The sequence below is a fragment of the Molossus molossus genome, unplaced genomic scaffold (genome assembly GCF_014108415.1).
Source record: "Molossus molossus isolate mMolMol1 unplaced genomic scaffold, mMolMol1.p scaffold_m16_p_11, whole genome shotgun sequence".
Lineage (NCBI taxonomy): Eukaryota > Metazoa > Chordata > Mammalia > Chiroptera > Molossidae > Molossus > Molossus molossus.
This window is the reverse complement of record NW_023425346.1, coordinates 57,174,209-57,192,800: the sequence shown is the minus strand read 5'-3', so window position 1 is coordinate 57,192,800 and position 18,592 is coordinate 57,174,209.

Sequence of the window (18,592 nt, the reverse complement as noted above, 5' to 3'; positions counted from 1 at the left end):
AATGAGAAGTTATTCTGAATAAAAATAAATAGATTAGCCAAAATTGAAACCAGGTTCCCTAATGGCTTGCAAACTGTGTACCTACTACAAAAGTTTTGATAAATGACCCCTTTCCTGCTCTTATTCTCTCTAAATTGGCACTGCAAATCTTGAAAAGTCTTTCATTGACCAACTTGACTCTGAACCAGCCACTTGCCTTCCTATAGTCCTGCCCAGTAAGGCACTGTGACCAGGGTCAAATGGGCCCATTTGAGAGTAAAGATTTTAGCCCTTCCCTCTTCTCTTCCAGTTCCTTCTTGCTTTATCTATGGGAATCTTCCTTTATTAAAGAATTTTAATAACTCTGACCCCATGAACTAAAGTCATGCTGGGTGAATTTCTGGCCTCGTTTTCTTTTTTTCTTTTCTATTTTTCAGTCCTCCTTGGCCAAGAGCTCCTGCTAGAAATCAACACATCGTGACTTTGTTCTGGCACATGTACCTTCCAGGTGACCCTCATGTGGCACAGACTTGGAGAACGGCAAGCTCATTTGCAGGTATTTATTTAATAGTGGCTCACCTCTGTCAAGAGAACCTTTCTGTCTGCCATCTAAAGAAGAGAATTTGCACTCGTTATGTTTCTGCCAAGGTTTTGTCCCATCATGCCTTTCTACCCTACCACTCCTCCTCCAACACACACACACACACACACACACTTTATACCACTACTAGCACCCACTATAATCACCTGTGTCCATACTCACAGATATAAAATGCTTTTATGTTAAGAGCTGGTTAACATTTTTCCACAGAATGATTATCTCTGTAGGTTGGCTCTCTGGATTTTTAGTAATAATCTTACAGAGGGCATGGTACGTAGCCAAAGATATGCAGAAGGTTTGCTCCAAAACAATTCTTGTTGGGTCAGCCTTTATTAAATCCTCCCCAGGAGCTGATATTTTGGGAACAAAATATTACTGGTAAAGAGAAGCATATGAAGTTACCCAAAGCAGAAGCGTATGTAACCAATGAAAGGATAAGGTTTCAAGGCTGCACAGTAAAGCAGCTGTGAAATGATTTACGGGAAAATTTCTCCAAAACATAACAGAGGCTTCCTACTACAAAGGAAATAGTTTCCTTCAAGTCCATAATATTAAAGTTCAATATGTTATGTACTCAAAACACCTCTCTAACAGAATCTGGGATTTTCACAATAACCTCCACCTTCGGTCTGGAATCCTGTTTCGTGGCTTTGAACAGCCAGGGCACCGCTGGTGTGAGATTCATGATGTGTGCGCTAAACTCCAGAGACTCATTCCTTTTGTGCACTTTCCAGTATCGATATCAGAGCCTAGGACTTCGCTTCTCAGGCAGACAAGTGACTCATGCTAAACTAGGCAAATCAGATAACCTCTCACTTTCAATTAGAGACGTTATCGTAGCCCTGGCAGCAGGGCGCTGTGTGATTTACAAGGCGGTGAGGACAATTTCAAAGCAAAGCTTGCGGCAGGGCAGGGATGAGGGCGGGCGTCAGAGAGGGAGAGAAAGAACTGTTTCCAGTCCCTCTCTTAGCTTTCTACACGGATGACCGCACGCAGCGGACTTGCTCACATGTCCTAGCGCCTGGGCATTTCGGCCAAGTCCTGGTGGAAGCCAGTGAAAGCGACAAGAGAGTGAAGGTGAATCCAAGGTGGTTGGCGCCTTGTACTGCCTCTGCTCCACAGCCCCGGGAGTGGCCCGTGGGGTCACCCATGCCACTGAAGGGGCCAAACAGCTCTTAGTAATTCCCCAAACCCAAACGCCCTCCTTGACCCTCATCCTTCACTCTCTGGCTCAAACGACAAGGACAACTTCACCTGTACAGAGGGCAACATGGACCTTGCTGAGAGGTAATGACTCCGGAGGCTTTGATCCACAGAGGACTAGCAGAAGTGGCCATAAGCAGACACAGTAAGGCAAGCTGATCTTAAGACACGAGGTGTTGCCTGGCTGGTGTGGCTCAGTGATTGAGCATCGACCCAAGCACCAAGAGGTCGCCAGTTCAATTCCCAGTCAGGGCACGTGCCCAGGTTGTGGGCCCGATCCCCAGGGAGGGGCATGTAGGAGGAGGCCAATCGATGTTCTCTCTCATCGATGTTGCGCGCTCTCTCTCTCTCTCTCTCTGTCTCCCTTCCCCTCTCTCTAAAATCAATACAGAAAAAATAAAATAAAAAGATACAAGGTGTTCCTTGCCACTTGTCTCCTGTACTGTTTTGAACATGCTAACTAATTCCCGCTAACACTTGTCCCTCGGTGTGCCAAGGGTGTGGGCTACAGGAGAAGTCCTCCTCGGCAGACAGCTCATTACTCGGTTCCTGGTTAACGGTGAGGAGGCTGCTCTTAGCTTTGATGTTCAGACAGAGAGCACACTTGGCTTCATCTATTTCATTGACCCTCCAGCCTAGAGATGCCACTTTTCTAGAGAAACTAATGTGGAAATGACCCAGTGGCAACAAGAACTTTGATACAGGAATGATTGGTGTGGGGAGCAGGACGCGGCAGGCACGTGTGTCTGTGACGTGAGTGGAGGACTGAGCTGTCTGAGACAGGCCCTGGCCCAGTCTCCGGAGGCCACTCAGCAGCGAAGGTTGGAGTCCCTGTGTCAGTGACTCAGCTCTGCTCTGTGCGGGGAAGATAAATTAGGTGCCACGTGTTTTATTTTTGGTGAACTTGTTTATTTTGGAGAAAATGTAGAAAGTAATTTCAAAAACTTCCAGTGACTATGAAAGCTCCCTATCTGAAAAGGTGTACATTTGGCCCAGGATGAGAACTTTTTCCTGCTCTATGAAAAATATTATCTTCAAAATTGTCTAGAACTGTTTACTGCATGGGCCCTCTGGGTTGCACTGATAAGCGGGGAGTCAACCCGCTTCCAGTGATACCCTGCTCAGGGAGAGCCCTCCCCACCTGTGTGCCGCCCCAGGCCCCGCTGAGGAGCCTGTCCTGATCCAGCAATGAGCCGTCCCAGGGCTCAGTTCCACGTGGGAGGAGATACCTTGAGATCAGTTACAGAGTTATTGCTTCAGGAGTGTGTTAGACAGCTTCCCTTCTGCACCCTGGGGGTGCGTGTCCCCGGGAGGGCAGGCCCCCTTGGTTTATGCTCTTTTCCCTTGGCTAGTGGACCCCTGGCCTCATTCAGGGATTAGGCCGCAGTGTGTTCAGAGTTAGGCTCAGGCCCAGGGAGGAGTCAGGATTGGCCATTTCCCTTGGCCAGTGGTTGGTGTAGGGATCAAACCAAAAAAGAAACACTGCTTAGGGGCTTTGGACAAAGGCTTTCCTCCCTAATTCAAGGAAACTTGACATGACTGAGAGGCTGAGTTAATCTACCCGGCAAACCTACTTCCGGACTTCTTGTTTGAAAAGAGGATAAACTCCTTATTGGGGGGTGGGGGTGGGGACTGCAACTAAAAGCATCCTCAGTGGTAAGAACCTGAACTGACTTTCAGTGTCTGGAACAGGGTCACAAGCCACAGGCTACCAGCTCCTATATAAGCAGAGAAAATAAGCACTCATGCTAAGCTGTGTAAATGGAGGTAATTGCAGCTGAATCTGCTCTTTGGTAAAATGGGTATAGCAGTAGTAACAAGTTCAGAGGTTTGTGATTATTAAGTTCCTTACTATGGATAAAGCTCAAAATAGTGCACAAACACTCGGTATAAATGTCAAATGTTATTATGGAGACGAGGCAAGAAAGATTGATCATTCCAGGCAACATTAGGGCTACCAACTATGAACCAAGAGATAATCACTTACAAGGAGAAAGACTATGGTGGAGACTGGTAATATAAAGGAGACAACAACTGCAGTTTAACAATGTTTTCGTGTACGCGTTCCCTCCGCAAGTGTATATAGTTGGCCTGACTGTGACAGCAGCTCCCACCCCTTTTGCCTCCAAGGTTGGCTCGGTTTACTTGACATGGTAGGCTGAGCAATGATCCTCCCCTCCCCAAAGGTGTCCATTGCTGGTCCTCAAAGCCTGTGACTATGTAACCTTACATGGCAAAAGGAACTATACAGATGTGATTAAGACAGGAATCTGGAGGTGGGGAAATTATCCGGGACTGTCCAGGGAGGCCCGACGTCCTTCTCAGAGAACAGAGGAGATCTGAGTCAGTAGTGGGAGATGTACTGATGGAGGTAAGACGTTGCAGAATGGGAGGACGGGACCACGGCCCGAGGAATTCAGGCCGTCTTTAAAAGCTGAAAAAGGCAAGGAAGCGGATTCTCTTCTAAACCTCCAGAAGAAACCAGCCCTGCCAACAGCTTGAATCTGGGCTTTTGACTTGTAGAACTGTAAGAAAATAAATATGTGTTGTTTTAAGCCAAAGTTTGTGAAGATTTGTTACACCCACAATAAGAAACTATTTGGGCCCTGGCCGGTTTGGCTCAGCGGTTAGAGCGTCCACCTGCAGTCTGGAGAGACCCGGGTTCGGTTCCCGCTAAGGGCATATACCTCGGTTGCAGTTTGTCCCCGGCCCTGGTTGGTTGTGCGGGTGGCAGCCGCTCGATGTGTCCCTTTCACATCGATGTTTCCCTCTCTCTCTCTTCCTCTCCCTCCCTCCCACTCTGTCTGTACAAAAAATGTAAAGGTGTCCTCGGATGAGGATTAAAAAAAAAAAAAAAGAAACTATTTGGGGGCACATCAGGTGTGCTATGTCTCCAGCCTCCCTGTGTCAGATCGGATGTTTCTGCTGCAGGTAACAGAAGCTTCAGCTCAGAATGGCTTGAACAGTTAAGGGATCTTTTATCTCTCATATTAAAAACAGAGTAACAGAATCGAGGTGTTATAGGTCGGTTATTTCAACAGCTCAAAGACATCAGAGATGCAGGTTTCCCCCAAATTTCTGCTCTGACGTTCTCCCCATGAAGGTTTGGTTTACTCAATGTTCAAAAATGGTTGTGGTTCTAATCACTGTATCTTTACACAATAATGTCCAAAAGTTGGAAGGTACAGTTACTCTTTCATGTGTCACTTTATAAATTTCAGAAATATTTCCCCAGAAATCCTGAAGCAGACTTCGCCTCGTGTGGCATGAGCAAGAATCAAATGACTCACCTATTTCTAAACCAGTCTGGGAAGGGGCTTGGAGCCGTGACTCACATCCTGGGACCATGGCAGGGCGAGCCCCTCCCGAAAGACTGGGCAGCCTCCTTTCTCGGTTTCACTGGTAAGGAAGAAGAGGTGGTAGACAGTGCATATAGCAAACACACGGTTCCTAAGTCCCCTCCTCAAGGACACTTTTGAGCACACAACAACATCAGAAGAGAAATTTCTTCCAAAATAGAGGAGATCTGTCCTTTCTGTGAAGTGTGCAAATGTTTGTAATCCTCACTCTTTTTGCTCAAAATCTTCTGCCCTGGAAGCACATGCATTTATTAAATATCTTCCTTTGCTTAGAATCATCCCTAAATAAATGCTTACTGAATCAAGGGTCAGTAGTTCTTATTTTGTGCCTCCAACAGTATTATTTTCTTATTATTTGATTCTCAACGGTTCAGCAGGTATTTAGAATCTACTGGAGATATCATTAGCATAGATATTTGTAATAGGTTGAATAAAAATAAAAAGACAAACTCTTAATAGCATTTTCTCTGGACCTGTCATTATACTAAGGACTTTACGTAGCTCTTTTAACCTTATACAGCTATATGAAGTGCTACTGTTTTTAATCCCCATTTTATACATGAAGAAATTCAGGCACAGAGAGGAAAACCAATGCTAATCCATACATTCCTCCTTGGAGAAGGTTAAGCAAAGGCAAGGAGTGGCTCTCTAATGATATTTAAAAAGAAAGTAAAAACAGCTTAGAAGCCCTGGCCGGTTTGGCTCAGAGGTTGGATCATCGGTCAGCCCGTGGACCGGGGAGTCCCAGGTTTGATTCCCACTAAGAGCATGTACCTCAGTTGCAGTTTGCCCTGGTGACAACCAATCGATGTCTCTCTCTCACATTGATGTTTCTCTCTCTCTCTTCCTCCCTCTCTCCCTCCTGCTCTATCTGAAGATAAATGCAAAAAAAAAAAAAAATATCCTCAGGTGAAGATAAAAAAAAAACTTTAGGAAAAATGGCCTAATATATGATGAAAACGACGAGAAATTTACACTATATTTCAAACAAATTATTTTTGATGTAAAACTAAACAACATGAGCAGCATTCAAACCTAAAGTGAGGGGTGGATGAAAACATTGGACAAAATGAAAGGTGTATCCGTGGGAAAGACATCAAGAGAAAAAGGACAAACTTTCTCAGTTGTGATCTAACACTCATGACCTACAGAAAAAACATAAGATTTCAAAGAGTTGATTTGGAATGAAGATCATTTGGCTTTCCCTAGCTGGAGACACATATTTTAATGGCTTTTATATGTTTGTAGAATTATTTTGACTTTTCTATGAACTAACGCCTTCTTTTAAAAATGGGTATGGGGTATTGCGCTACAACCATTCCAGACAAAAGAAAGAAAAAATGGCCTATATCATGTTTTGGTTATTGGGCGCTCTAATGACTATTTACCTACTTTATTGTTATAGGGTTTAGATATAATGGAACAAAATTATTTCATCAATTCGTACATACCGATAGAGATAGTAATAAACTCATGTTAAATTCATTAGGATTCCCTGCAGGCAGATCATGCTGCCTACGAAGGCCGGCACAGCACGCCGAGGCTGGTTGGCTCCGCAAGGGAGATTTAAATAATCCACAGCAATTTCTATACCAAGGGAACAAAAATTCCCTCATCTGAATCCTATTAGATCCGACCAAGGTTTCCATGAAATTAGGTAGTTATTTTTTAACGGAACATTGTAGATTTCATGATGCAAAGTAAACCAAAGAATGCCTTCAAGAACACAAAATTCTGAAATACATAAAGAAAAGGAAGAGGCTAATCTATGGTAAATGCAAAGCATAAAATACAAAAATTCCCCAAACAAAACAATTTGCATTGTAGCAGCATGTTGGTTTAATTCTGACTCTACCTAAACTGATCAAATGTCTACAAAAGAACAATAGAAAATGTTGGTCATTTATCTGGGTGATTCCAAATAGTTATATATTTGATATGGTACAGGTAAAACAGTAATGATCCAGGCTTTTTTCTTTTTCAGTACTTGATATCTAAAATTGTTCCTGCTTCAACTATTTCCAAAAAGGAGTTCATTGATGATGTATTTCTCTTTTGCATTTAGTCTTCCCACATCAATTTATTGTTGCTAAGCATGTCTGGAAAGGCTATTTCTTCAGATTTTAAATTGATATTTTTATGGCGCTCTGAATTATTGCTGGTAGAGCTTTCATCTGTCTAATGCACTGAAAACTAATTTGACAACATATATAAGAGTCCTACAATGTTTGGGTATTTGACCCAGTGGTTCTGCTTAATCTAAATGCCTAATAACAGAAAAGAGGTTAAGTAAAATATGATATATCTGCTGAATACAATGTTATCTTTAAAATTTATAATAGAATGAGAAAATTCTTAAATGTAATGAAAAGCACAGAGGTGAACAGAAGGCAGAAGCAAAATTGTGTTTTGCATTTGATCTTAACCTTAAAAAATGCCTTAAAAAAAAGTGTCTCCAAATAACCATTAATGAAAGAAAGGATAAATAAATTATGGTATAGGCACAAGGTAAAACTTTTAAATGTATAAACATCAGTCATACATGCCAACATGGGTGAATCTTAATTATCATTAAATATATCAAAGCAAGCTAAACTAAATATTATATTATGTAGACACACATACATGTGCATGGATATTTGTGTGTGTATATGCGTGTACATGATGAAACTAAGAAAAGGAATAAACACAGCATTTGGGACAACAGCTGTCTCTGGCAGGAAGGCACAGGGTCAAGAGGAATAGGAAAGAATAAAGAGATACAGGTCAGTTATCGGTACCATTCTACTTCCTAAGAAGCGTAGTGGGTCTTTCGCTATTCCTTGTAATACATAATGATGAATAAACAAAATAAAAGATGGTCATGCATGAGCCAACGACAATAGTGAGCCACAACCAAGAATTAGGATTCATTCAGTTCTCGCCATTCTTAGAAGATGAGGCTATGAGTGGCTTTTTTCCTGTGTCCATTTCTACATTTTCTAATTTCTATGATTAGCATTACACTTTAAAGTTTTATAGACAATATACTGATCTAGAAAGCCAGTTTGATATAAAAATTCAAAAGACATTATACCTGAGTCTAGATGAGCTAGAATTACCAAATTTAGGTCAGGCAATCAAACCAAAAGCTAAGATTTAATTAACATTAAGCTGAAAACAGTTAGTGGTGATCTTATTTGGGCCTGATTTTATTTTCTTAGTCCTGATGCTTCATATTCTTCTCTGAGAATGTGACCACACTGGGACCGAAAGGAAAGATCTGAAAGTCTTGTAGTTTTTCATAATAATGATACTAGCAAACATTAGTTATTACTATGTGCTAGGTACTATGCTAAGTGCTTTTCATTCATGGTTGGATTTAATATCGGCACTAAACAGATGAGAGTTACTAATATTGTCCAAATTTGACAGATGGGGAAACTGAGACACAATAGGTTTCTTGCCCAAGGTCACACAACCAGTAAATAAAGGAGCTCACAATTTGAGCCTGGATTTAATACAGATTTAGCCTCCTCCTCCTGAGAACAACTGAAAAATTCTTTCAAATGCTGATCTTCATCAATACTTATCTATCAAAGTGGAAGTGTCATAAGTTCAAGAGAAGGGCCTAAAGTTTGATTCTTAGAACCACATGTGAAGGCGCATGTAGGGGCATACTGTCCCGGCGTACGGATCTGGAGACGGAAGGTGGAGGTGCGCAGATCCCGCAGATATTGAGAAGGCAGAGCACTGTTTACATCCTGGCCTGAGACTGTTACTGGAATTGTCTGTGCTTCATTTCCTACGATTGTAAAATTGAGACAATAGTAGTACTTGCCTTACAGAGTAATTGTGTATATTAAATGGGTCAATCTATGTCTAGCTCTTAAAGCAATGCCTGGAACACAGCACTCACTAAATGTTAGCTATGGTAATTCTAGTGAGTATTTACTCAGTTGGTGATCTTTATTTATTCTCTCTCTCTTGTAATAGTAAATAATCTACTTTTATAATGTTAAATAGAGGTTTAAGATGTATAAACTGGTTTTCTTTTGCAGTTGAAAGAAAATAATTCTAGTAACAGAAGATCTGAATTCAGGCCTTGGCTCTGCCACTCACTCACTATACAACCTTGAATATGTCTCAGCTCTCTCAGCCTCAGTCTTCTCATCTGACGGCAGACGACGGAGCCAGGATCACCCACCTGAATGCTTTATTCTGGTGGACTTGGGCAAAATTGTCCTTTCATTCCATGATCCACACTTGATGAGCACCTGCTCTGTGCCAGACTCAGTGTTGGAGGTGGGACACGCCAAGTTTTTACCTTGAGGAATCCAGGCAGGAGGAGCCGCAATCCTGGGCCGGGTGTGTTTGCACACATGAGTGTGCAGGGGTGGGGAAGGGACCGGAAGTGCATGTTCCAATTGCCAGTGACGATTTTCAAATTCTGGAAAATACACCAACCACACATAGGAGAATAATAACTGGCACTATCTTGACCATTCAGAAACAGGTTCTTTTCTTTTTGACATAAAACATATGCACTTTTCCATAGGACTTTCTACCTATAATTGCCACCACCTGATATGGGCATTTTTGCATTTGTTTTGGACCCTTTAAGACTCCACAAACCTTTAATTCAACTTCTGAGGACAGAACATTTGTATTTGTTTGCGGCAGAAATGTTCTCACTCTTTGTGTTCAATCATTAAGTTAGTTAGATAGAAAATAATGATATCACTACTCTTTCATGCATATCACTCTTGACATTTTACAAATAGAAACTTTGTTCATTAGCTGAAATCCCGTTTAATACTCTCCAATGTCAAAGGCAGGAATTGGAACACCAGTTTCCTTGAAGAAAAGAATGCGGGTCTCTAATTCAATTACAGATGGAACTGAATTTGATAGCTGCAGACTATTTGCCAATAATATTTTTGTAGCCACAAATAAACTGGTGACTCAGCATTGTGGTTTTGAGTCAGGTCAGAAAAAGGTCTGCTTTGAGTCTCATCAGTCACTCTAGGCACATTTCTTCAAATGTTCATTGAGCATCGCCATGTGCACACCTGTTCCGAACAGAAAGCCTGCGTGCTGACCAAGCCACACCTGGTATCAGACATCACAGTGCCTTCACGCCCGATTCTGTAGCTGTGGCGTCTAAATAAAGGAGGAGGATGCTAGAAAAAAGTAAATCTGAAGCTTTTTTGTTAACCTATTATCAGGATATTTGGTATTGCTTAAACTGAATCCATTCTATTTTAAAATCTTGCTTCTCAAATGTAATAAAATGAGAAATACAAATGGCTGATAAACCATGAAAGAAATGCTTGGCCTCAACAAATAAAACAAAATATTTCTTTTCTATAAAATTTTTAATGATTTGAAAATTGATCATACCCAATGTTGGCAATGGTGGAGTTAACAGGCACTGTCACTCACTCAACTGTTAGGCCTAAAAGTATCAGTACAATTTTTCCAGAAGGAAAAAAATGAACTAATATTTTTCATATTCTTTGGCCTTGAAATTCTACTTTTAAGAAATTATCTTAAGGACATAATTATGAATGTACACACAGATTTGCATTCAAGGATAATTACTGCATTATTTTCAGAGCAAATAGTTTTATCCTCACCCGAGGACATTTTTGCATTTTTTTGTTCAGACAGAGCGGGAGGGAGAGAGAGGAAGAGAGAGAGAGAGAAACATCGATGTGAAGGGACACATCGAGTGGTTGCCACCCGCACAACCAACCAGGGCCAGGGACAAACTGCAACTGAGATACGTGCCCTTAGCGGGAACCGAACCCGGGTCTCTCTGTAACGCAGGCCGACGCTCTAACCGCTGAGCCAAACTGGCCAGGGCTCTGAGCAAATAGTTTTAAAACTTGAATGTCCCAAAATAGGAGATTCTATTCCCATACAGAGATGTTGTATGTAATCATTAAATATAATGTTATATTTTGTGGCAAGAATATATTTATGATACATTGAGGAAAAGAGACATTGCCATTCTGGCAGTGGTTACTCCTAAGTACAGAGATCTAAGTTGATTTTTAATTTTTTTGCTTTTTGTAGTGACTGCATTTACCACTTTCGTAAAAATGATAAAATAGTAATAATAAAAATATATAAAATATAATGTAATACTTCAACTTGTATAAACTTCTAAGAGGTATTAAAGCAAACAGATATTGGCAATCACCTTATAATCCCCATGAAAATGACCTTATTAAAATTTGCATTTTACTAGTTTTTATCAATTTATGTCTAAATAATATAGACTATAAAATTTGTTGAGGATACTGTAAATGCATAGGATCCTAGAGCCCTGTTAGATGTTTTGTATAATGAGGTGGTCGTGCACTATTACGGTGGCCAGCTGGGACTTGCAAACTTCCACTCCTGTCCATGGGAAGCATGTGGAAATAATAGGAAGAGCTGACAGATGTAAGTACTTTTGTACTTGAATTCAAAATAATAGGGGGTGGGAAACCAACACTCATTGGTACTGGGGTGACCCGCACTAAATTCCTGCCTCTGCACCTCATTGGCTGTGTAACCTTGGCTAACTCACTTAACTCCATCAAAACAAAAATAATGATAATTTCTACCTCTTCCACTAGTGATGAGATTTAGGTGATAAAGGTAGAATTCGCATGATATATGGCAAATAAGTACTCAAAAACCTTAGCTACAATGCTATAACTCCCATCAGTAGGTTCACCATGTGGTTGGTACATCTGAAGCCTCCTGCTCAGTTCTATGTGGCCAAACCTGAGGAGGGATGTCAAACACTAAGATCAGCCAACCACCACCTACATTCCTTAGTATTTCCAAGGAAATAGAAAGTGCAATCCATGGAAAGAAATTGAACTTGGAAATGCCCTTACATTCCTACTTTATTTATATGTGAGTGTGAGTGTGTGTGTGTGTGTGTGTGTGTGTGTGTCTGTTTGCTTTAATAGAATCCTTTTGTTGTGGGGGGGGGCAGAAGATGCTCTGTTCACCACAGTTATTACTGCAAATCCTTGGGGAGTAATACATTCGATGCTTTGTAACTCAGAGTCCAGCAGGGGTTGTGCTTCAGGGATCCTCTTTGAATTGCACTATTCTTTTTTCCTCTTTAAAGCTGTTTAAATGTTACCAAACTTTTAGGTCCCCAGATGGATGTAAATCTCTGAGCAAATTAGTAAATGTTGCTGAAGCCCAGAAATGAGTGTCCCAACACAAGGAAAGGTTCGATTGATTCAGAGCATGGGGAACAATTACCACTCTATGTGGTAAAATAATTAACCTGCTGAAACAATGATCACTCACAGGAAAAATGTAAGAAAAGTTTACTTAACCCGGGAAAGCATCGGTGAGTTCACTGTTGCTTCCATGTAGAATCAGTCATTGGAAATTCTAGTTTCATATTTCTAAAGTATTAAATCCCTCAGTCCTGAGCAGGACAGGAAAAGAATTGTTTGCTTCCTGAAAAACACAAAAGCTTAATGTTTTCAGCTCTCAAAAAGAGATATAATTTAGAAAAAAAGGATAATCACAAGCAACACTTCCTGCTGAGAACAAAAACCAAAGGAAAAAAATATTTATGGACATTCCCAAGAAACCGCTATGGCAAATCTCACTGGCCCTTTAATTCATGTGGAGGCTTTGGAACAGCGGCACACAGCAGTCATGAAAGGGCATAATGAAAAAGAAAAGACAACTCCGGTTTCTCCTCTATCCATATTGCAAATTGCAAAGAAAGTCCTTATTTTTAGCAAAATTGCTATCACATTTACAGACAGCAGTTCTGGACAATGTGCTCACAGCCGCGTGCCAACATCACTGAACTGCTGTGGATCCAAACCCACCAGAACATTTTGTTTTTCAAAAGCAGTTTTGTCTTAGAATACGTTCACGTGGAGAGTAGGGAATGAGAACTGTTGTGGATAATGAGAACTCAGGGCCTGAGAACAAGAGAAATCTGCTGGAGATCTCAAGGAGTACCCTACGAAGAAAAGTTCTTTTTTAGCTCCCAGTGAATTCCTCAGCAATTAGTGGTTTGTCTTGAAATGATAGCAGTTGCAAGAACTGTGGCCAGAGATCCACTGCCTGCCTACATCATGGGAATATCCTTGGCTTCTGAGGAAGAGAAGCTGCAAGTCATTGTGGCATGAATCTGCTTTTCAAAGCTTTATGGACTCCTCTTTCAATAATATATGAAGCAAACAAATGAAAACATAAGCAAAGAAAAATTGTCCCTGATCAGGATGTATATCAAAGTACAGAGGTGCATTAGGGCTATGAAGTATTGTTTCTGAACAAGAAATTACGTTACTGTATGCCAAACTATCCCCGAAAGAGTATCTTAAACACTTGGAAAATAAAATCCAAGATAAATGTGGGATTTTATAAGTAAGATGAATCTGCATTGCTTAAAAAGATATAATAAAGTGCCATGAAACTCCACACACTTCCCAAATCATCACAATCTGTTAAAAACAGTGTATCATTTTAGTTTTACAATTTTTGTGCCACTGCTAAGTCTGCCGCACTCCCTCCCTATTAAATACTTGATTATATTTTTTAAAAGCATGTGTATTGTAGACAACTGGAAAGCATGGAAAAATTATCAGTCATTCCATTGCCCAGGGGCTGACATGGAGATAGGGGCATATTTTTTCCCTTGACTTTCCTACTTGTCTTAAGTTGAGTTGAGATTAGTGTGTGTGTTTTCACTTAATGTGTCATAAATTTTTCCAAGGTCATGGAGAATACTTCACAATTATCATTCTGAAGGCAGCATAATGTTATATCACATATACACACCATAATTTGTTTAATTGTTTCCTGCTATATATTTATACATTTGTACACTCTTTGAGTGTTTTGTTATTGCAAGTAATTAGGGCTTTTCCTTGCTAAACATGACGGAATTGAACCTATGGTTTTTGCAAGTATTTGTGTACATCTCAATTTTGGGTGCTGACACCAGATATTTTGATTTATCTAATATTTATTTTATTTGATGCAGTTCCTCAAAAATTAAGGGTTGCATCAAGAATGTATAAAAATTTCTAAAAATCAATAATAAAAGATAAATAACCTGATTTAAAAACGAGCAACATATTTGAATAGACATTTTTCCAAAGAACATTTACCAGTGGCCAATAAGCACATCAAAAACTGCTCAACATCTTTAGTCATTCAAGGAAATGCAAATCAAGACCACAAAGGTATATTACTTCATACTCACTAGGATGGCAATAATGAAAAAGACAATAACAAGTGTAGGGAGGATGTGGAGAAATTGGAACCCTGCTGGTGGGAATGTAAATGGTGTAGCCACCTTGGAAAACAGTGTGGTAGATCCTCAATGGTTAAGCATAATGTTGTATGACTCAGCAATTCCACTTGTAGGTATATATCTATGAGAAATGAGAACATATGTCTACACAAAAGTTTGTCCATGGCATCATTATTCTTGACCAAAAAATACAAACAGCCCAAATGTTCATCAGCAGATGAATGGATAAACAAATATGATATATCCATACAGTGGAATATTAGTCAGCAATGAACAGGAATGCAGTACTGACACATGTATGCTACAACATCGATGAACCTTGTAAACATGCTTAGTGAGAGAAGCCAATCACGAAAGATTGCTTATTTTATGTTTCCATTTATGTGAAATGTACAGAACAGCAAAGCCACGGAGACAGAAAGTAGTTCAGTGATTGCCTAGGGCTGAGAAAGGTGGGTGGTAGGGGGTGACTACTAACAGATACAGGGTTTCTTTGTGGGGAGATGAAAATGTTCTGGAATTAATTTGCAGTGATGGTTGCACAATTCTGTGAATATACTCAAAATCATTGACTTGTGCACTTCAAATGAGTGAATCATATAGTATGTCAGTTATATTTCAATACAACTGTTATTTTGAAAAAGGACTCTTAGCACATTATAGAACACATTCAGACTTTGGCTCCTTTTTCATGTTTAAAAGATACCAATAATGAACCCACCATATTCTGGGCAATCTAGTTTTCCTGGATGCAAAGCAAACTTTGGTGTCAAATTTATTCGTACGTGTTGGAGATGATCTTGTAGCCACGAGAGAATTACTAAAGTTCCTAGTCAGGTTTCAGATGGTTGACTCATAAATGCTTGCCTTTCCAAAGAACAGACTCTGGACGAGACTTCCTGAGTAAACTGCAGAATTATTTGTGAGCTAAATGAGTCTAATACATAGGCTTTTACTGTTAAGTCCAAAGCAAACGTGAGTTTTCTCCATCCAGGGACTAGAATAAGATGTATTTACATTTGAAGCTCAGACACTGCAAAATGTTGACAAAAACTCTATCTAAATCTCACCTACAGTAAGGCTATATCCATTTCTAACCTTTCCAAGAGTAAGCGTCGTCTGGCTGGTTTGTGTTTGATTTAGTTGACATCTGTTTGTTTGTTCAATTTTTCCCAAGCCTTCTGACAGTTCACAAATGACACCTATTTGCACAGCCACACATCAGAGATGGGGTAGGGGAGTGGCAAGGTTGTGGAAGAACATGAAGGATTAGAAATATTTCTGTGGTTATTTTTCAGAAAACCTAATCTGCCACTAAGAGGACTTTTAAAGCTTACCTTAGTCATTTTCACTTTTGCATGAATCCATTTCAGATGATCTCTGAGAAGAGATTCTCATAAGAGGGTGAGAACCTGAGCACAAAGCCTTAAAGGAGTTGGGAGGGGCATAGATAAAAGAAGGAAGTGGGGTGCTCTCAGAAGCAGAAATGGGTTTTAGCTACCACCACGCTGCAGTGCTACCCACCACCACCCAAGCGCCTTACCCCATGCACACTTTTAATTACTCCTCTCTGATGGTGGGTAATCTATTTAAAAACATTCTGAATTTCTTCCATTCTTCATCCAATCACTTCTCTCTTCTTCTCCCAAACCATGTCCTACTGAAGACTTGACTTAAAAGCAAGTTAACATGATTCTAATATCAAAACCAAAATTGTGAGAGACATAGTAGTGCGTTGTTCAATTTCCTGGCCTATTCCAAGCTAGTATGTCACTCAATCAGCTCTTCAGCGACAGCACCTCCATTTATTTCTTCACAGCTGGCCACATATTTGAGCTTAAATACATCATCAAAAACCAGCACCACAGTCAGCACATCCAGAACCAGGCTCATGTTCCCCCAGAAGGGCCCTCCTATGTTACTAAACAGACACTTATCTAACAGTTGCTCAAAAGGAAGAATTGAGACTCATCCTTTGTATGCTCCCTCATCTTGCATATCCAAGTACTTTGGGAACTCGATCCCTGTTAACTGTCCCGTCTCTCTCGATCTGTCCATTTCTCTCAGCTTCCTCAGCCAGCACCATCTCTTGACAGGACACTGAAATGACTCTCCTCAGTGGGTCTCTGCCTTCAGATGTACCCACTCTCAACAGCTCCTCCTCACAATGTCCAAACAACGATCTTTCTAAAACACAAAATATCATCACATGAAACTCTTTCATGGTACTCCATGACCCTAAAGTAAAACCCAAACTGGTTAAGGCGGCCCCTACCCACCTTTCCAGCCTCCTTTCTCAGCTCTCCCTGGAGATTTTCGGTTCCTTCAATGAGCCAGGCATTTCCTGCCTCAGAGCTGATTCTCCCTGGACAAAGTCTTCCTACAAAGGCCATTTTTACAAGAGGCTTCTCAGGCATTGTATGTGAAGAATTATGGAAGGCTCCTTTTATACCAAGTTTTCTGTCTTATGTAGCAAGTTGGGAGTGAATACAGGTAGTCTATACAATACCTATTTATAGAGTACAAATGACTAGCTAGTGAATCATTCATGTTTCTCTTTGCTATTTAGCAAACACTACATTTTGTAATGCTGGAAATATTGTAATTTAGATGATCCTACCCTAACAGTAATTGACTTTATGCTATAACTTTTGTTTTTAATCAAACATATATGTTACAATTTTATCCAGACTTTTTATAATGCTACAGGTTCCAATCACTTTCTTCTAGTTTTTCAGTTTAACTCTGGAAAGTTTAATTCACATCTGGTGGGATAGAAAGGCAAAGAGGGCATCTGAAGGCAGGTGCACGCGAGTTCAAATCCCCGCGTGTGGTACTCAGATGATGCAGAAAACCGCGTCTCTCTGAGACTCCGTTTCCTCACCTACAAAATGAAGATAATATTTGATTTTCAGGGTTGTTGTGAAGATTAGATGAAATAGCATGAATAAAAGATCCACATACGATTTCTAATTTATTATGGGCCTTGAGCAAACTTTATTCTTCCTCATTTAATTTATATTTTATATATCTCTGAACACAGACAAAACCCACAGGCAATATTTTATACAGACACACTAAACTCATTCTATAAATACATACTATGAAGACCTTCCAAAATTAAACTAAAATTTAGATACGATGTTGTGAGACCGTTGTGCATGTTGTTTGGGCCACTGGAGCCAAGCCAAGGTAATTAACTCTCTTACAAATTTAGTTATACAAAAGACCCCAGCCATTGGTCATTGCAATCATTCTATTTCTGGGAAGAAAGGAGACAGGTTTATTTGCAGTATTCCATGCTTAATCATTAGTAATAAATGAGTTAGGACCAGAACGAATCAAAGAAGCAAACAGTTGATTACCGCTGTTTTGTAAAAGAAAGAAGTAATTGATGTTCACACAGGTTAAAGCAGCCAAAAAGGCCTCTAAATAAATGGCCCGGCTCTTTTTCTCCCTTTATAATTTGTTTTCAATGGTCTTTAGTCTGTGATTACTTAAATATTCATTTATTTCAGAAGGCTTTTTGTGCAAATCCCAATTGAAAAGCCAATCACGTTGTTAATAAATTGGGCTAACAACTTCCTTCGGAGGAAGAAACAAATAAATCACAATGTTTCATCTATCAAATTTGACTTTGTATGAGTGTAGAGACAGTTAATTCAGTTACAACCAGGGAAGATCATGAAACCGCATGGATTTTTATTCATGATGATTGACTTATAGGGGAAGGAAGGGCTATGAGATGCCTTATATAACATGGAGAATCTGTTGTTCTGTTTGTTCAGAATTATCGCTTATAATTTTCTTCATATACATTTTGTGCTCATTTGTTCACTATTCATTATAGCTAGAATGACTGTAGACTTAAAGTTGTGTCTGTAGTTGGTGACCCAGTTGCAATTTACCATCTGGCTAGAAATATTGGTATAATTAGCATATATCTTTCTTTTGGCCTTTCAAAGGGGTATTATAATCACTAAATTTAAATTCCAGTGGTGAACCACAGAGGGCGGAATCCTTTTGACTAATTATAAAATATTCCTTTTTTTTTTTTTTATTCTGAAAGTTGACTGACCACAGCATAGGGTTGGCATAGGACCGAAACGTGAGGGATTATTTATTTGATTCTGACCACACTTGCACCACCTGGCCCATTTGAGATTCTTGGAC